The sequence below is a fragment of the Papio anubis genome, chromosome 4 (genome assembly GCF_008728515.1).
Source record: "Papio anubis isolate 15944 chromosome 4, Panubis1.0, whole genome shotgun sequence".
In the NCBI taxonomy this organism is placed as follows: domain Eukaryota; kingdom Metazoa; phylum Chordata; class Mammalia; order Primates; family Cercopithecidae; genus Papio; species Papio anubis.
Genome location: NC_044979.1, coordinates 118,394,427 through 118,411,081, shown reverse-complemented (window position 1 = coordinate 118,411,081; position 16,655 = coordinate 118,394,427). Strand labels below are relative to the sequence as shown.

The 16,655-nt window shown below is 40.6% G+C and overlaps 1 protein-coding gene across 2 annotated transcripts in view; it reads right to left on the bottom strand.

The window, feature by feature from the left end:
- ABCA13 (ATP binding cassette subfamily A member 13) overlaps positions 1 to 16,655 on the bottom strand; it is a 492,370-nt gene that overhangs the window by 13,421 nt on the left and 462,294 nt on the right. The window lies entirely within an intron of this gene.

Here is a 16,655-nt window from a genome sequence, read left to right as displayed (position 1 = left end):
TTTTATGAATTTGAGTGCCTTTGGACATTCCATATTGGTTTACTTATCTTTTTATTATTGAGTTGAGATATATATCTACAGCCATCTCTCTTCTGGATGCCAGTTTCTTATCAGGTAAATTTTTCCCATTCTGTTGTCTTTTCACACTTTTGATAGTGTCATTTAAAGCGTAAACATTTTTTATTTTGATGGCAATTAATTTGCTTTTTGTCTTTTGTTGTTTGTTGTGTTTTTGGTGTCATATCTGAGAATCCACTGACAATTTCAAGGTCATGAAGATTTATCCCTATGGTTTTTTCTAGGAGTTTTACAGTTTTAGCATTTATATTTAAGTTATTCATTCACCTTCAGTAACTTTTTTGCATTAACTGTGTGAGAGGTAGGGGCCCAACTTGATTCTTTTGCATGTGACTGTCTAGTTCTCCCAGCACCACTTGTTGAAAAGACTATTCAAAAATCCTATTCACCCCATTGACTCCTCAGCCAAGCACATACACCAAAATGTCTGAATAATCTTTTCAACATCAAATGTTCGTAGCACCCTTGCAAAAATCAGTTGACCATAAAGCCCAGGGTTTACTCCTGGACTCTGAAATCTATTTTGCTGATCTACAGGTGTATCCTATTGTGAGTACCACATGTAAATAAATGAAGTTGGGACCCTACCTCACACACAGTTAATACAAAAAAAAAAAAATTACTAAAGATGAATCAAAGACTTAAATGCAAGCGCTAAAACTATAAAACATTTAGAAAAAACACCTGGGGGTAAATCTTCATGACCTTGGATTTGGCAATGAATCCTTGGATATGACACGAAAATCACGAACAACAAAAGAAAAAAAAAGATTAATTAAGTATTAACAAAATTAAACACGTTTGTGCTTTCAAGGGCAATATCTGAAGTATGAAAAGACAGCCCACAAAATGGGAAAAATTCACCTGATAAGAAATTGGCATCCAGAAGATAGAGATATAGATATATATCTCAACTCAATAATAAAGACAAAAAACCCATATAAAAATGGCCAAAGAGCACTATTCTATAACTCATATGGAATGAAAAAAAATAAAAAGAAAGAAAAAGCTCCAATAGTTAAAGCAATCTTAATAAAAAAGAACAAAGCTAGAGCCATTACATTATCTGAATTCAAACTGTGCTATAAGGCTACAATAACCAAAACATCATGGTACTGGTACAAAAACAGACACATAGACCAGTGGAAAAGAATACAGAATCCAGAAATAAAATTGTACACCTACAACTATCTAATCTTAATTAGAGTGGATTAAAGATTTAAATATAAGACTACAAACTAAAAAAAAAAAAGAAAAAGAAAAAGAAAAAAAAAACAGCAGAAAATCTAAGAAATATCATTCTGAACATCAGCCTTGACAAAGAATTTATGACTAAGTCCTCAAAAGCAATTCCAACAAAAATAAAAACTGACAAGTGAGACCTAATTAAACTGAAAGGCTTTTGCAAGCAAAAGAAACTATCAACAGAGTAAAAAACAAAAAGACAACCCACAGAATGAGAGAAAATATTTCCAAACTATGCGCCCAACAAAGGTCTAATATACAGAATCTATAAGGAACTTAACAAGCGAAAAACAAATAACCCCATTAAAAAATGGGCAAAAGATATGAACAGACACTTCTCAAAAGAAGATCTACAAGCAGCCAACAAATATATGAAAAAAACACTCATCATTGCTAATCATCAAAGGAGTGCAAATCAAACCCACAGTGAAACACTATTTCATACCAGTCAGGATGGCTATTATTAAAACGAAAAAAAAAAAAAATAACATGCTGGCAAGGCTTAGAGAAATGGGAATGCCTATCCACTGTTGGTGAGAATGTAAATTAGTTCAGCCACTGTGGAAAGCAGTTTGGTGACTTCCCAAAAACTTAAAACAGAGCTACCATTCAACCCAGTAATCCCATTATTGGGTATATACCCAAAGGAATACAAATCATTTCACCTTAAAGACACATGCATGTATATGTTTGTTGCAGCACCTATTCACGATAGCAAAGACTTGGAATCAATCTAAATGACCATCAACTAAATAATGAAAATGTGGTACATATATACCACGGAATACTGTGCAGTCAAAAAAAGAACAAGATCATGTCTTCTGCAGCAACATTGATGGAGCCGGGGCCCATTAATCTAACTGAACTACTGCAGAAACAGAAAACCAGATACCACATGTTCACACTTACATGTGGGAGCTAAACAATGAGTATGCATGAACACAAAGAAAGGAACAATAGAAACTGGATAGCATTAGGAGACACACCTAATGTGAATGACGAGTTAATGGGTGCAGCACACCAACATGGCACATGTATACATATGTAACAAACCTGCATGTTGTGCACGTGTACCCTAGAACTTAAAGTATAATTTAAAAAAAAAGAAAAGAAAAGAAAAGAAAATCAAGGGGAAATAAATGCTGGACACAAGCAAAAAAAAAAAAAAAAAAAAAAAAAGAAACTGGAGCCTACTTGAGGGTGGAGGATGAGAGGAGAATGAGGATTGAGAAACTACCTACCTATAGGATGCTATGTATATTACCTGGGTGATGAAATAACCTGTACACGAAACACCCATGACATGAAATTTACCTATATAAGAAATCCACACATGTACCCCTAAAACCAAAAGTTTTTTAAAAAAGTAATAAAAGACATTTTATCCTTGAAATATTGACAGGATATTATATATAATATTTAGAGTAGTAATCTAAAAACAAAAAAGATCTTCAACACACATAAAAATGTTAAATCTAGGAAACTCTCCTAAAAGGAAAAGTAGAACAAAAATGACCAAGAAATAGATAATAATAATTTTTAAAATTGGTAAAAATGTTTGGAGATTGTAGTAGATTATAAATATGGCCCCAATTCTTCTCATTCCTACATCTGTGTCCTTTGCCATGTAGCTATATGTAGTGTTCTTCCACTATGGGTGGGAATACCTTCCTACCCTTTTACTTTGGGCTAGCCATGTGACTTGATTTGGCTAAAAGGACATTAGTGGCTGTGATGTGACCAGAGGCTTGATTCATGCTTGTGCAGTTTGGCCTGTCCATTCTGGTTCCTCAACATTCCAGACACCAATACCAGGATGACAAGGGACAGGTGAACAAATCCAGCCCAGGCCAGCCCATCTCCATAAAACCTGCAGGTTCTTCAGGGCAAATGAAGATTTTTTTAAGCCACTGAGTTTTCATAGACTTTGCAGCACTTTTTTTTACCAAAATGTAACTGATGCTTTAGGAATTATTTTGTTCTTTTATCAAAATGGAATAAAAAATAAAATTTGTAAGATAACTATGAAACAAAGAAATGTTCTGGGCTGGTGCATTTAAAAATACACACACACACACAACACACACACATTTTAGGTTGACAGTTTGAACTCAGAGTAAGTAAACCTTCTCCCAAATCCCAATCCTGATACATTTTAAACCTGGTATAAAGAAATCCATTTCCTTGGTTAGGCTGTGTTTTCTTGTGCCTTGGCTGTATTTACAATAGGAAATCATAATCCCATAGTGTACAGTTGGATTCTGGAACGGCATATTTTTGCTGTCTGCAATGCACATTAATTCTTGGCAAGCCGGTGTACACCAGCGCTAAGTCTGGCTATCCAGCAGAGAAGGTGACAGCACAATATTGCCAAGGCCATGGCAGCAATTAGGCCTGAATCATACACCTGATAGTTTCTGTTAGTGGAGATGCCAAAGGCAGACAGAGTCCAGTTTCGAAAAGCAGCAAACTAATAATGAATAATGCAGACTGTTTTGAGAGAAAGCAGGCTTCACCCTGCCTAAAGATAAATGGGATCAGAGTAAAAGTCTCCATCAAAGAGGCTGGTCATTGTTCTTAGTAGTGGTTGTTGTTCATTAAGCTAGGCAGAAGCTGAATGCTTGAGTGGCCTCATCTGATTGGTCTTTTAGAGTCTAGTTGCAGCATTCTGAAAGGAATTCCCATTAAGCAAAAAGCTGCCACGTACTAGGAATTTTACATTCATTATTAATACATTCATTCATTTGTTCAACAAATATGTTGAGCACATTTATGTACCAGGCACTATTTCAAATGGTAAGGATACAGAAGTAAACAGAAGCAAAGGTTTTACCCTCAGAAAGTTTACATTCTACTGGGCAGAGGTAGATAATAACCTCTAAGTAAATCAATTAATGCTATATTTAATATGTCACAGGGAATATTAGTCTGTTCAGATGCATGTACAGTGACAGAAAGCCCAAAACAGTAAGGATGTTAGTGTTTAAAGTCTGAAGTCAGGCAGCCAGAGCAGAGAAAGCATTCCTTTGGCTCATTCTGTATTATTGCTCTGCTTCACAGGTCTCCATTGCTAAAATTTCCTCGTGGCTCAAGATGGCTGCTTCATCTGCAGCCATCAACTCTGCATAAATTAAAAGGAAGGAAGAAAGGAAGAATCAGGGATGTCCCTCCTTGCAAATTCATATCCCTGACATTGTGGACATCTCTTCTTACTATAACTCTTTGGCCACATGTAGCTGTAGGGAAAGCTGGAAAACAGTCTTATTCCTATGTAGGCATGTTGTCAGCTAACATCCAGGTATTCTTCTGCTTCTATGAATAATTACAATCAATACTGCACACCTCTCTGAAGAGGGGACAGTTGAGCAGAGAACTGAAGAAACTAGTCTTGTGTTTTTCTTGGGAAAGAACTTTACAGCGGGGGAAAGAGAAAGCATAACATGCTCAGGTGGTGCTATGGTTTGAGCATGTCCCCCAGAAGTTCATGTGCTGGAACCTCAATTTCTCAATGTGGTAGTATTGGGACACAGGACTAAGTGGGAGGTGTTTGGGACATGGAGACTCTTCCCCCATGGAGGGATTAATGCTGTTCTTTAGAGACTGGGTTGGTTCTCAGGGAACTGGGTTAGTTCTCATTAAAGTGGGTTGTTACATAGCAAACTTGACCCCTTGTGCTTGTCTCTTTTAGCTTGCTCATATACTTCTGTGCTTCTGCCAGGCTTTCCAGCAGCACTAGGCCCTCACCAGAAGCTGACCAGAGGCAGCCACCAAATCTAGGACTTCCTAGCCTCCAGAATTCTTAACTAAATGAACCTCTGTCCTTTATAAACTACCCAGTCTCTGGTATTCTGTTATAGTAACAGCAAATGGATTAACACAGGTGAGAAAATGATTGGTATATTCCTCCATTTCTTTTCAAAATACTATAAAGTACGTATTATTATCTCCATTGAAGAAAAAGACTACCTCCAGAGATGTTAACTTTTTCCAAGTTCTACACGTAGTAAGTGAGTAAAAGTCTTACTCTAAACATGTTTTATTTCATCAAACCAGATTTTCAAAGAGGAGTCTGTGCATCTTTTTAAAAGAAGATAGTCTGTTTTCTCAGTAAATACACAGGAAGCAAATTCAACAAAGAGTAAAGCGTGTAGGTTTCATCACACAGGTGTCCATGACATGTACTTGAAGCAAAGCTTTGTTCTTTAGTCAGTTATACATAAAGTTGGTTGAGACGATTGAAGTGGCATGGAAAGAATAAGAAACTTAAGGTCAAGAAATTGAGTTTTTTGAAAACTGCTTTTCTCAACATTAACTCTGTTTTGGGTCCAACTGCTTAAATTCTTTAGGTCTCGGTTCCTTATCGTGAAGTGGGTACAACAATAGCCATTATGTAATAAAGATTAAATAAGACCACCCACAGAAAGCATTTGGCATATTGCCTATGTTCAGCAATAATTAAAATAAATGCAGCAGCATGAATCTGAGCTCAGCTCACTTTACTTCAGAGTTGATGAATATTGCTTCAAAGCTGTGAGGAGTTCAGCTACTTATTCCTCTGTCTCAACCATATGCAATAATCACCCCCAAGTTTAAGTTTTCTCTCCTGCTTCTTGCCTTAGCAAAAAGGACATGAATATCAACAGCCCTTCTTCATAGGAATTCTCCAAACAGCCCATCAGTGCTTCCTAGGAACATACTCAACACCCAGAATCCTCCTCACCCTCACAGCCCACCCAACTTCTGTTTCTCTAATGACATCGCTATATTTCCGTGTCCCAAACTCGAAGGCACCTCCTTTTCTCAAGCTCAGATCAGCCGGCTGTAAAGTTCTACTATCATGTTCTCCAATATCTCCTGTACCCATGCTGCCTTCTCCATGTGCTTGGTCACAGTTTACTTCAGTTTGTCTTATTTAACTTCCTGCTAGAGAACAAAAATTTCTGTTTAATAAGCCAGTTATTCTCCTGTTTCTTTTTGCTTCCCTTTGTTCCACCATTATTTTGCCTTTTTTTTTTTTAAACTTTAGAATTAGTATTTCCCATGATTTGGTCCCAAAGATTCTCTTCAAGTGTATGCCCCATGATTCCACCTGTATTCCACTTGCAGTCAAGCTGTTTCAAACATGGTTTGCATTGTTCTTCACTGTGCCACTACCTCTAATGCACTCATAGTTGATTAGCTGGCTAAGCATACACGTGGTTTAAATTCCTCCTCACCCATAAAACCACCTGTGCCAATCCTTCCCCTAAAACAATGGGTGTGCATTCTTCCTCCCCCTAACTCCTACTTCATGGGCTTTGAAACCTTCTTGTGGCGCTAATGGTCTTTCTTATGTAATTTTTTTTTTATTTGTGTGCCTAGCCCAGTTCTTACAGGGCTCATGCCTTATTACCCACTCAATCCCAAGACCCTCGCACTGTGTAAACATTCAGTAATGTTTGCAGGTTTAAACTGAGGTGCACAACACAGCATTTTGTTCACCAGTCTCTTAGAACAACTGTCACATCGTGTTGCATTCATTGTTATGTTTCTGCCTCTGACACTATGCTGAGTTTATTGAGATTAGAAATCACATTTTCATCATTTCTAATAAAGTGGTTACTCAATAAACGTGTGTGAATGAACAGGACTCATGATGTGAGTCTGAGTCCCCAACAACTTTAGCCATCTAAAAATATCTCCAACACTTCTATTCTCCATCTTCATTGTGAAAAGCATTCTGGTTGTTCTTACAGAAAATGTTAGAAAATGAATGCCGAATGTTTACTTTTGCTAAAGTGACAGCTCTGGGTGATACTGTTCATGACCTGAATTTCCAAGACCAGAGGCAGCTAACCAAAATGCCCAGCACGAGAATGGCATGAGAATCAGAAACTCTTCCCAGCTAATTTTGTCAGAGCAATACTGTGTTCATACAACATGATGCTGTGACAACAAATGAGATGACAAATTACACATAGCGGGTGAGGTGAAACATGCTGAGGATATGAAGGTGCACTATCTCTCTTAATAAAAACATTTCTAGTAAACAGAATTAGTTCAGCGGTTAGTAGCAGCAGCTGAATTATATCATGCTTTAAAGTAAAATGTAGAAAAAGATAACTCAGTAGCACATCATTCCATAGTTCCACATCATGGCAGAAATTATTTTATGTGCTCATGTACAAACTTCCTTCCCCATTTGTGAAAAATGACATAAACAGACTGAATTATCTATTTCACTTTAAAATGATCCACTTCATTATGTGGTGATGCAATGTTAATCTGAGATGTTATATTATAGTAATGGTTTATAGATGTATTAAGTCAAAGTTGCCACACTAAAGCATATGGTGTCACATGAGGTGATACATTAATTTGCAGCTATTCAGATAGTGGTAGCTTGAGAGCTCAAACAACATTCTGCCTCCTTTCATTTTGTTAGGAAAAAAATCCACAAACAAACCCTTCTAGGCTATTATTTATATTTTAACTTAGATGGCTATATAACACAACTATGATAAGATGCTTTGAACTTTATTCCACTTTTATTCTTGGTTCTCAAAGTTTTCAGTTGATAACTCAAGGAAATGTAAATTCTCATAATCTTAACAATTTTCTTTAAATCATTTGAAGCTGTGTTTTCTTTATAAAACATAAAGAAGAAGGAAGGAAGGAAGGAAGGAAGGAAGGAAGGAAGGAAGGAAGGAAGGAAGGAAGGAAGGAAGGAAGGAAGGGAGGGAGGGAGGGAGGGAGGGAGGGAGGGAGGGAGGGAGACAGGCCGGTGCGTTGAGTCACACCGGTAATCCCAGCACTTTGGAAGACCGAGGCGGTCAGATAACCTGAGGTCAGGAGGTCAAGACCTGCCTGACCAACATGGTGAAATCCTATCTCTACTAAAAATACAAAATTAGCTGGGCATAGTGGCGCATGCCTGCAATCCCAGCTACTTGGGAGGTTAAGGCAGGAGAATTGCTTGAACCCGGGAGACAGAGGTTGTAGTGAGCTGAGATTGCATCATTGTACTTGTACTCCAGCCTGGGCAACAAGAGCAAAACTCTGTCTAAAAAAAAAAAACAAGAAAACAACAAAAACAACAACAATGAAATAAACAGCCTTTATCCTCCCTCATCCCAAAACCATAAATTGACCTGGAGTATTTCAAATTGTAAACTCTGTGCTTCAGAAGCATACTTTATTTCCTCTCCATGAGAGGAGCGTTTTTACCAAGTCAGACTTAAGCCTCCTATGTCAATCAGGTTCAAGGGAGGAGAAAAGCAAATAGGTGCTGCATGCAGCTGTTAATGGTTCCCTCCAGGTGAGTTACGAATATGCTCAGTGTCTGCAAGAACAAAGGCAGCTCGCTACCAGGGCACCATTATGTACTCAATTTATGACATGCAGAGGATTTGAGGATGTATCCCTAATTGCCTAGGACAAAACTTCAGTGCCAAAAGGATAGTTTTAGCCACCCGTGGCTATTAGGTGAGTGCCACTTCACTCCAGCTCTCCTCTGTTGTTAACTGAGACACACACACACACACACACACACACAAAATCATGTGCTCACACATAAACTCATGAATCTCTATTACATAGTGGGCTCTTTCATAGCACACAACAATCTTAAATCGAAAGCCCAAGAGTCTGTTCAGCTCAACTGCTCAACCTAATGACCCACCCTCAATGGAGGAAAAGAATCCAGTCAGGTAAATAAGTGAGGCTGCAGGCTTCCCACTCCACATCCATGATCCCTATCTTCCTCGGGAACAGAAACCTAACCTCATTTGAGTAGCAAAGTGCCCAGCTAAAGCAAACATTTCTTAGACAAATAAACCTAAGCACAAGCTGCTGGGTGGGACTCTGTCAGAAAGCTACTTTAAGAGGGAACAGGGAACAGACAGTGGGCATGTGCTCTTTTTGCTTTTCTCTGCTTCTCTTAGTTGTTGCTTAGAACATAGATATGTTGGGTGGAGCTACAGCAGCCACTTTGGGAACACCCACACTCTCAGGCTAGGACCTCTCAAGGAATGCCAATAATCAGTTACCTCTGGATTCTTACTACAAATAATGATGAATATGGTTAAGTTTATGTGGTTGATACTCTGTTATTAACTGCTCGTGACTGTGAAAAGATCAAGGATATAAAGCAGAATAAAACCACTGACAGAAGGTATCCCAAGGGAAATTGATCACGTTATCATCAAACAGAAGAAAAACACTTAATAAAGAAGCAGATTTCTTTCTCAGATACAGACACAAAGAAAGAGAAGGATGATGAAGAAATAAAAACTTTGTGAGAGCCCATCAAAAAGCTAGCTGACAAGAGGTGTCTCTCAGGAAATTAGAAATTATTTATTAAATGAGTAGGGTGATGACGTCTCAATAGGAATGGAAAAGATGTTAAAATTTTGCCCAAAGACATGTCAGTGAGAGAGTGGCTGGTGCAGACGCCATTGAAGATGAGTGAGAGTTTGCACATTCATGTTTAGGGTTCTGGGATGTGCTCCAGCAGGACGGGAGTGGAAACGGTGACCAGGCCTGCAAGCTTGAAGTCAGACTGGCTGCAGCTGAAAGGCAGTTCCACCACAGGTAGGAGGCTCACTTCTTTCATTTGTCAAATGTGGACAATCATGAGATGATGCATCATAGAGCAAAGTAGCACCAGAATGCTGGGGTTCAAATCTCAGTCCCTCCGCTTACTAGATGATAACCCTGGAAAAATCACTCAACCTTTCTACGACTACTTTTTTATGCCTATAAAATGAAGGCTAATAATAACAGCTACTTTGTAGGACTGTCATGAGGAATAAATTGATTCATGTGTATAAAGCACTTAGAGATGGCATACAATAAGCACTATATAAGAATTAGTTCTCAATATTATTATCCAGATTGCTAGATAATCTATATACCTTGCTCAGAGCAGTAGATAAGAGACTGTAATAAATGGTGAAGATAAAAGCGATAAAAGATGAGGATGAGGACGATTAGGAAAGGGGAATATCTATAGGCTAGAAAGGCAAGAAGAAGGGAATATAGTGATGCAAGACAAGGGGACATATCATCACTAAGAGATGGTCCAGGATTGCGCATTAGAACATACTCTACACATTTTATAAGGGGTAGATTTTCCTTTGCCAGGGAGTAAAAGGGGAGGAGAGAATTTTCCAGGAGTTTATTGAGCCCAAAGGGAGGACATCCAGCAGCATTATAACCCCTTCTGCTCCGGGAGGAAACTGGCACAGGTGTATCCCAGGTGTAAACTGGGTCTAGGCTAGAGAAACTGAGAAGCAGAGAATGGATTAGGGGAGAGAAGTTTCTGCAGAAAGAACAAATAATAATAATCCTTTGAGGGTGTATTTTGGTAATGCCACAGGAAGGACAACTGAAGAATGCATCTGAGGACCACTCTGTGACACCTTGCAAGCTTAAAAAGAGTCCTGCAGGCTGGAGAGGGGACAGGGAGGGACTTGATGATTTCTCCAGTTGAAACAGGGCGGAGGGTCAAAAGGGTGGGAGAGAAGAAGGGAAGTGCTGGAATGAGGCCAAGATGACGATGAAGGGAGCGAATCCACCTTTCCCTGTGAGGTTGGGTCCCCGAAATTCTACACTCTAGATGCTGTCTGTCCTTCTGGGAAATCAGTTACCAATTTTGAACAAATATTTCCACCTGCACCAGACTCAGGATTGGGGCAGTTGGTGTTGGCTGAAGCCAGGAAGAGCATGACGAGGTCCCAAACTAGAGTCAGGAAAATCCTTTTAGCTAAATCCCACTAATAGAAATCCACTGTTGACTTCTTTTGTTGAAGTGATAAACCATAGACATGATTCTTTAAACTTTAATTTGGTTAGTACTTAACTTATGAACACATACAGCAGTTTAGAAATACATTGGAATACCAATCTAAAGTTAAAAGCATTGTTTAACCACTTATGAGTATCAGAAAGATAATTTAAGGAACTATGACAAGAAGATCTGGAGCTTGAGAAGAGCATAGGACACCAATTTAGTAAATAATGAAGGTAGAATCTGGCAGTATTAAACCTCTTGGTGAACTAAAACCTAAACATTTCAGGACCACACATATTCTGTTTATTTGGTACCCCTGGGTTTTCGGACACCAAGGCCTCCAGGACTGGACTGGTTGTCCTTGCCCTCAGATTTTGTCTCCAAAATCGCATGGATATGTGAGCATATGGCAAGAGTAGGACTGATAAAAGACACAGTCTGTGCTCTCCAGAAAGAGAGCACGGAATTGGAACAAGGTAAGATGGTGGATATCAAACACTCTACAAACAGATCTTTTGGCAGGCAGGAGGCAAATTTATGCCAAAGATGAGGAAAAGATTATTGCTATAAAGAAAAAAACACAAGCAAAGGGAACAAAATGCCAAGCATTGAAAAAGCCGAGAAGTCTCAAGGGAAAAGGAAGAATCATCCTGGGTGTCTGTGGGTGGGAGTATTGTGTAATCGGTGATGGAGAGTGGTCCAAGCAAGGTGTTCAAGTAAGAACAGACACTGAGGTGGGATAGGGATGTATTTCGAGGAGCATGAGAAAGCACCTGAGTGACCTTGGCCTGCAGAGTTGCAGCTCCTCTCAGGCCATCTGGCTTTCCACTATGACTTCATACATCTCATACTGGGGCTGTACTGAGACTGAAAGGAGAAGAAGGCGCTCCTTTCCCATGGACCTTGGACTTCTGCAAAGTGAGGTCACTCCACAGCTCAGAGGGTTTGCCTCTGGGAAGACAATGCCCTGTGTGCAACGCCCTCTACCCATCCTTGTGCCCATTTGCTGACATACTGCTACTTCATACACCTGCTTCCTCTTAGCCACTGAGCAGGACACGTTTCAGATTGGGTCATAGGAAAGGCAGGGTTGACTGCCTAATGTTTTTGGAATCTGGTCTAACTATTACTGTAACTAGGTTTCCCTGTATATTCCATGTCTCTGGGGATATAGAACAAAATAACAGCTGAGACAGTGGCTCTCAACCAGGACAATTTGCTGCCCAAAAGACATTTGCCAATGTCCAGAGACATTTTTAGTTGTCACAATTGGGGTAAGGGTGCTGCACACACCAGGGATGATGCTAAACATCTTATACGCCCAGGACAACCTCCCACAACCAAGAATTATCCAACCCAAAATGCAACAACGCCGAGCTGCAGAAACGAAGTTAAGACCACAAAGCCGAAGGTTGCTCAAGGAACATTTAAAATAGTCATGCTGCTTTTACTTAGCCTGAGGATTTCCTTTACTTTTCATGTTGAAATGTAAACTTTGCTTTGACTGGTATGTCTGTCCCTCTTACTTGCTCTCAAATTCTGATTCTGTAGTGATGTTTTTATTACTAAATACAATCTAAAATTAAATCCCCTTTTAACCAAATTTTACCTGTACCTCCAGGTCTAAGATATTTCCCTATTTTTTCAAACTAAAAAAGGCATCCTCCTCCTCAGGGCTCCATGTGGAGACAAAAGTGACCTCATCATGGATGCTAATCTGCCACACTAACTTCTCGTTAGCCTGGTCTCGTGAGTGCCTCCTGATTCCTACTTCACTTCCTGTCCTTCCTGTAAGAACATGTGCTCCTGCCTTTAGATCAAGGCGACCCTTATGTTATTGTACAAATGATAGCCCATGATGCATGCAGCACTCTTGCCTGTTCTGGAGGGGTGTCTTCAATTATCTCTCTAGGGTAGGTGTCCTTTCCCTATGATACAAGAGCCCTGGGTCTGGGGAGTAACGTTGCAGAGGTCTACCTGTCTTGCTGCTTCCCAAGACCACACTTCCATTCATAAGTGCCCCAGGAAATCACCCTTTACCAAAACACTGGATTGGTCTTCCTCCTTCTTTGGTTTCTCAACTTTTCCTGGGTTTGGAGACCACTTGGCATATACGGCCCTTTCACGGAACACTCTAGTTGATACCTTTTCTATGTTGCCTGCCCTGTTAGGCCTTGTGATGTCACCAGGTGTGTGCAGGGTTCACTCTCTGCACTTGTGAGCACCAAAGCAGGCATAAACTGCATCAGACCTACCTCTGCATCCCCTTGCTGGGTTTCAATAAACATTTGTTAAAGAAATATTAAATGTCAAAAGCAAACAGCCTCAATTTTACCAGCAAACGATCTAATATTGATTGACTTTTCTTAAATTGTGACTCAGATGAGAAGCAACATCACGGTTAACATAACAACTTGATATCAATGGATAGACATACACACTAGATAGTGGCCTATTGCATTTTTTTTTTCTCAGAGGCCCTTCTTCATGGATGATTGCTACAGACCAGTCACACAGAGCTTTAGGTTATCCACAGACCAGGGGTCCAAGGAACTTGTCTTTTAATACAACTCTATAACCTCAAAGTGTTTGGAAATTCACTATGTAGATAATAGCTCTGAAACAAGCTATTAAAAAGATTCCCAGGAAGAACAAAAGTCTGTAGCAAGGAAGAGGAGGGGGACTTCAGAACCCCTGGCAAAGCCAGAGCTCCCTGCCTTCCTCTGCAAAGTGGGCAAGTCTGGCTTCCTCCAGGCAGGGAGAATGTGATTGGTCCTGCACTTAGGGCTCCACTTACCCTCGGTGAGTCCTGGAGTGGGTATATTAACCATGCCTATTATCTTCTGTATTCTAATACTTTGAAAATGTGGGGACTTGCTGACTCTGGAAGAACTGCCCCTCCCAGAGCTAGGCAATTCCTAAAGATAGCAAACAACTTGCGCATAAATTCATTTTTTCAAATACAAACCAGCTGACCCAGAACACACATGATCTCTAACACCTCCTCTAAGGGGCTCTCACATGCTAAGCCACAGTCCCCCTTCCCCAGTCACCCCAGGGACAGGTACTACCAACTAGGGACAACCCCTATGCTGCATGGCCCACTGAAGTTATTCAAACTAGCAGATCTTAGACCTGCTTGTCCTATTTCACCCATTCCTTCTAATAGAAACCACAATAAAAGCCCTTGCTCATGTTTCCTTCCAGCTGCCCTCTGCCTCCTGGCTGACCTGATGCTCCGTCATGGGATGCTGTGTGCCCCTATTCTTGGAAACTGTAATATGTGATATTTTCAAAGGCAGTCATCTCCTGATCTGTTGGCCTTATGGTACTTCAATTTTTCTATTAATACACAATATTTTAAAACAATGGGCTAAGGATGAGGTGAGTGCGGGCATGAAGCAGGATGCTGGGGTGTTAATGCTCTGTTAGGAGCATGGGAATGGGATTTGGTGTCCTCTGCAGAAACCCTTCTCTGATGGTGAAGTGCATGTACCAAAGTTTCGCTTAGAACCCAAGAAAGGAACTCAAATGAGCACAGCAGGAGAGAAGACAAACAGCACAGTCAGGCAGGGATGTACTGGGCCGACTGAATCAACACACGGTGGGAAGGAAACACAGTGCCACCCGCAGATTAGGGTAGGAAGTGATTCTTGTGTATGAATCTTGCTCCCCAGACCCAGGAAGGTGGGATGAACTCAGGGAGCTCAGGGGGGGCCTGAAGTCCCATGGAAGAGCTGTTTCTCATCTGAGGCCCCATTTCTCTGAGGGCTGTGCCGGGGGCAGAGCGTGAAGTAGGGAGAGTTCTTCGGTTTGGGCAATTTCACTTCACTTTCCATTTTGTTTTTCCTCTTACGTATCTGTCCCTACTTGCCACATACATTCTTCCCTCTATATTTCTGTGGCTCCTGATTTCTCTGATTCTGACATTCCTTTTCCACTTTCCCCCCTTCACCCTGAAAGATGGTTGCTTTGTCCGAGTGAACTGCCACAGCAGGTGCAAGCCTCAGCTTCCTGTCACAGGCAAATTTGCTGAGACCTACACTGAAGTTTGAGGCTTCCCGACTGTTCATGAGGTCAAAGTCAGGACTGCAATTCAGAAGCTAAAGGTGGCTAAGCCCTCGTGCTCCCCTGGTTTCACTCCACTTGGCTTTCACAGCAGGCTCTTGTTGCACCTGCCCATCCCCGGCGGAGGTGGTCTCTGAGGCCCAAGCCCTGCCCTCTGGGTCCCACCTCTGTGGGATTTCTGTAGCTCCTTTCTTCTGTTCTCCCTCTGGGCAGATGTCTCCCAGCCCAAGCCAGGGACCCTCCTCACCAGCCTCCTGCCTCTCCACGGGGAAATCCTGATACTCAGATCCTTGCCCAAATTCTGCCAAAATTTTCTCTCCAAAACCCTTACCTTCTCCTGAGTTACCTCCTCAGAACTTTTCTCCACACCCAGACCCTACTCTTCCTCATTCATGTTCCTAAAAATTCATGTTCACAGAAAGAAAGGGATGGAGAGGAGGAGGAAGGAGACCCACTAAAAGTTCTCTCATCTATCTCAGCAGCTCCACATCAGAGAAATGGGTTCTGATGTTGCTGACTCCCAGGTATGGATGCCGAAGTTTATGAAAAATCTAGTTATTGTTACGATCTATGTCATGATCAATCGTTTATTCTTTATTTCAATATTATAGAAGCACACATCATCATATGTTTATTGTAGGTTTATAGTTATAGGAGAATAAGCACTTTACGAATTATGTTATTTTATTTTACTTTTTATTTTTTCAGACACGGTCTTGCTCTGTCATGCAGGCTGGAGTATAGTGGCACAATCATGGTTTACTGCGGCCTTGACCTTTTGGACACAACTGATCCTCCTACCTCCTAAGTAGCTAGCACTACAGATGCACCCCACCACACCTGGATATAATTTTTAAAAATTAACTTTTTAAAAGTGTTTTGTAGGAGTGAGGTCTCACTATGTTGCCTAGGCTGGTCTCAAACTCTGGGCCTCAAGTGATCCTCCCACTCCATCCTCCCAAAGTGCTAGAATTACAGGTGTGAGCCACCTTACCTGGCCACAAATTATTTTTTAAATTTTATTAAGTTTGATGTTTCCGTGAATAACCCACAAGCCATTTCTCGTTTAATATAGTCCTACAGTTCATATCCACTAACAATTCATGCTCAACCCATATATCACATTATTGGAACCAAAACTCGGAAGTAGGCACAGATTTTCCAGTATGTAGAATGCAACAGCTAGAGAAAACCTATCCCCATGTGCTTCATCTTACTGGCTCTTGCAGCAAACATTTGTAAACATAAATCAGACATAAATCACCCAACAATCAGGAATGGGTTATAAAACTTTATGTAGGCATTCATAAAGGTTGGAGAGCATGAAATAGTATTTTTTTGATGATACCTATTAAAGATGGGCGGAGTACATACCGAGAATAGTTTCTAGTAAGTGCATCTGACCAGTGGTTGACCCGAAGCAGCAAACAGCTGTGAGGTTGACCGTTCCAGCAGTGCCTAACTCTAAAAATGGACACTCACCCCCTACTAT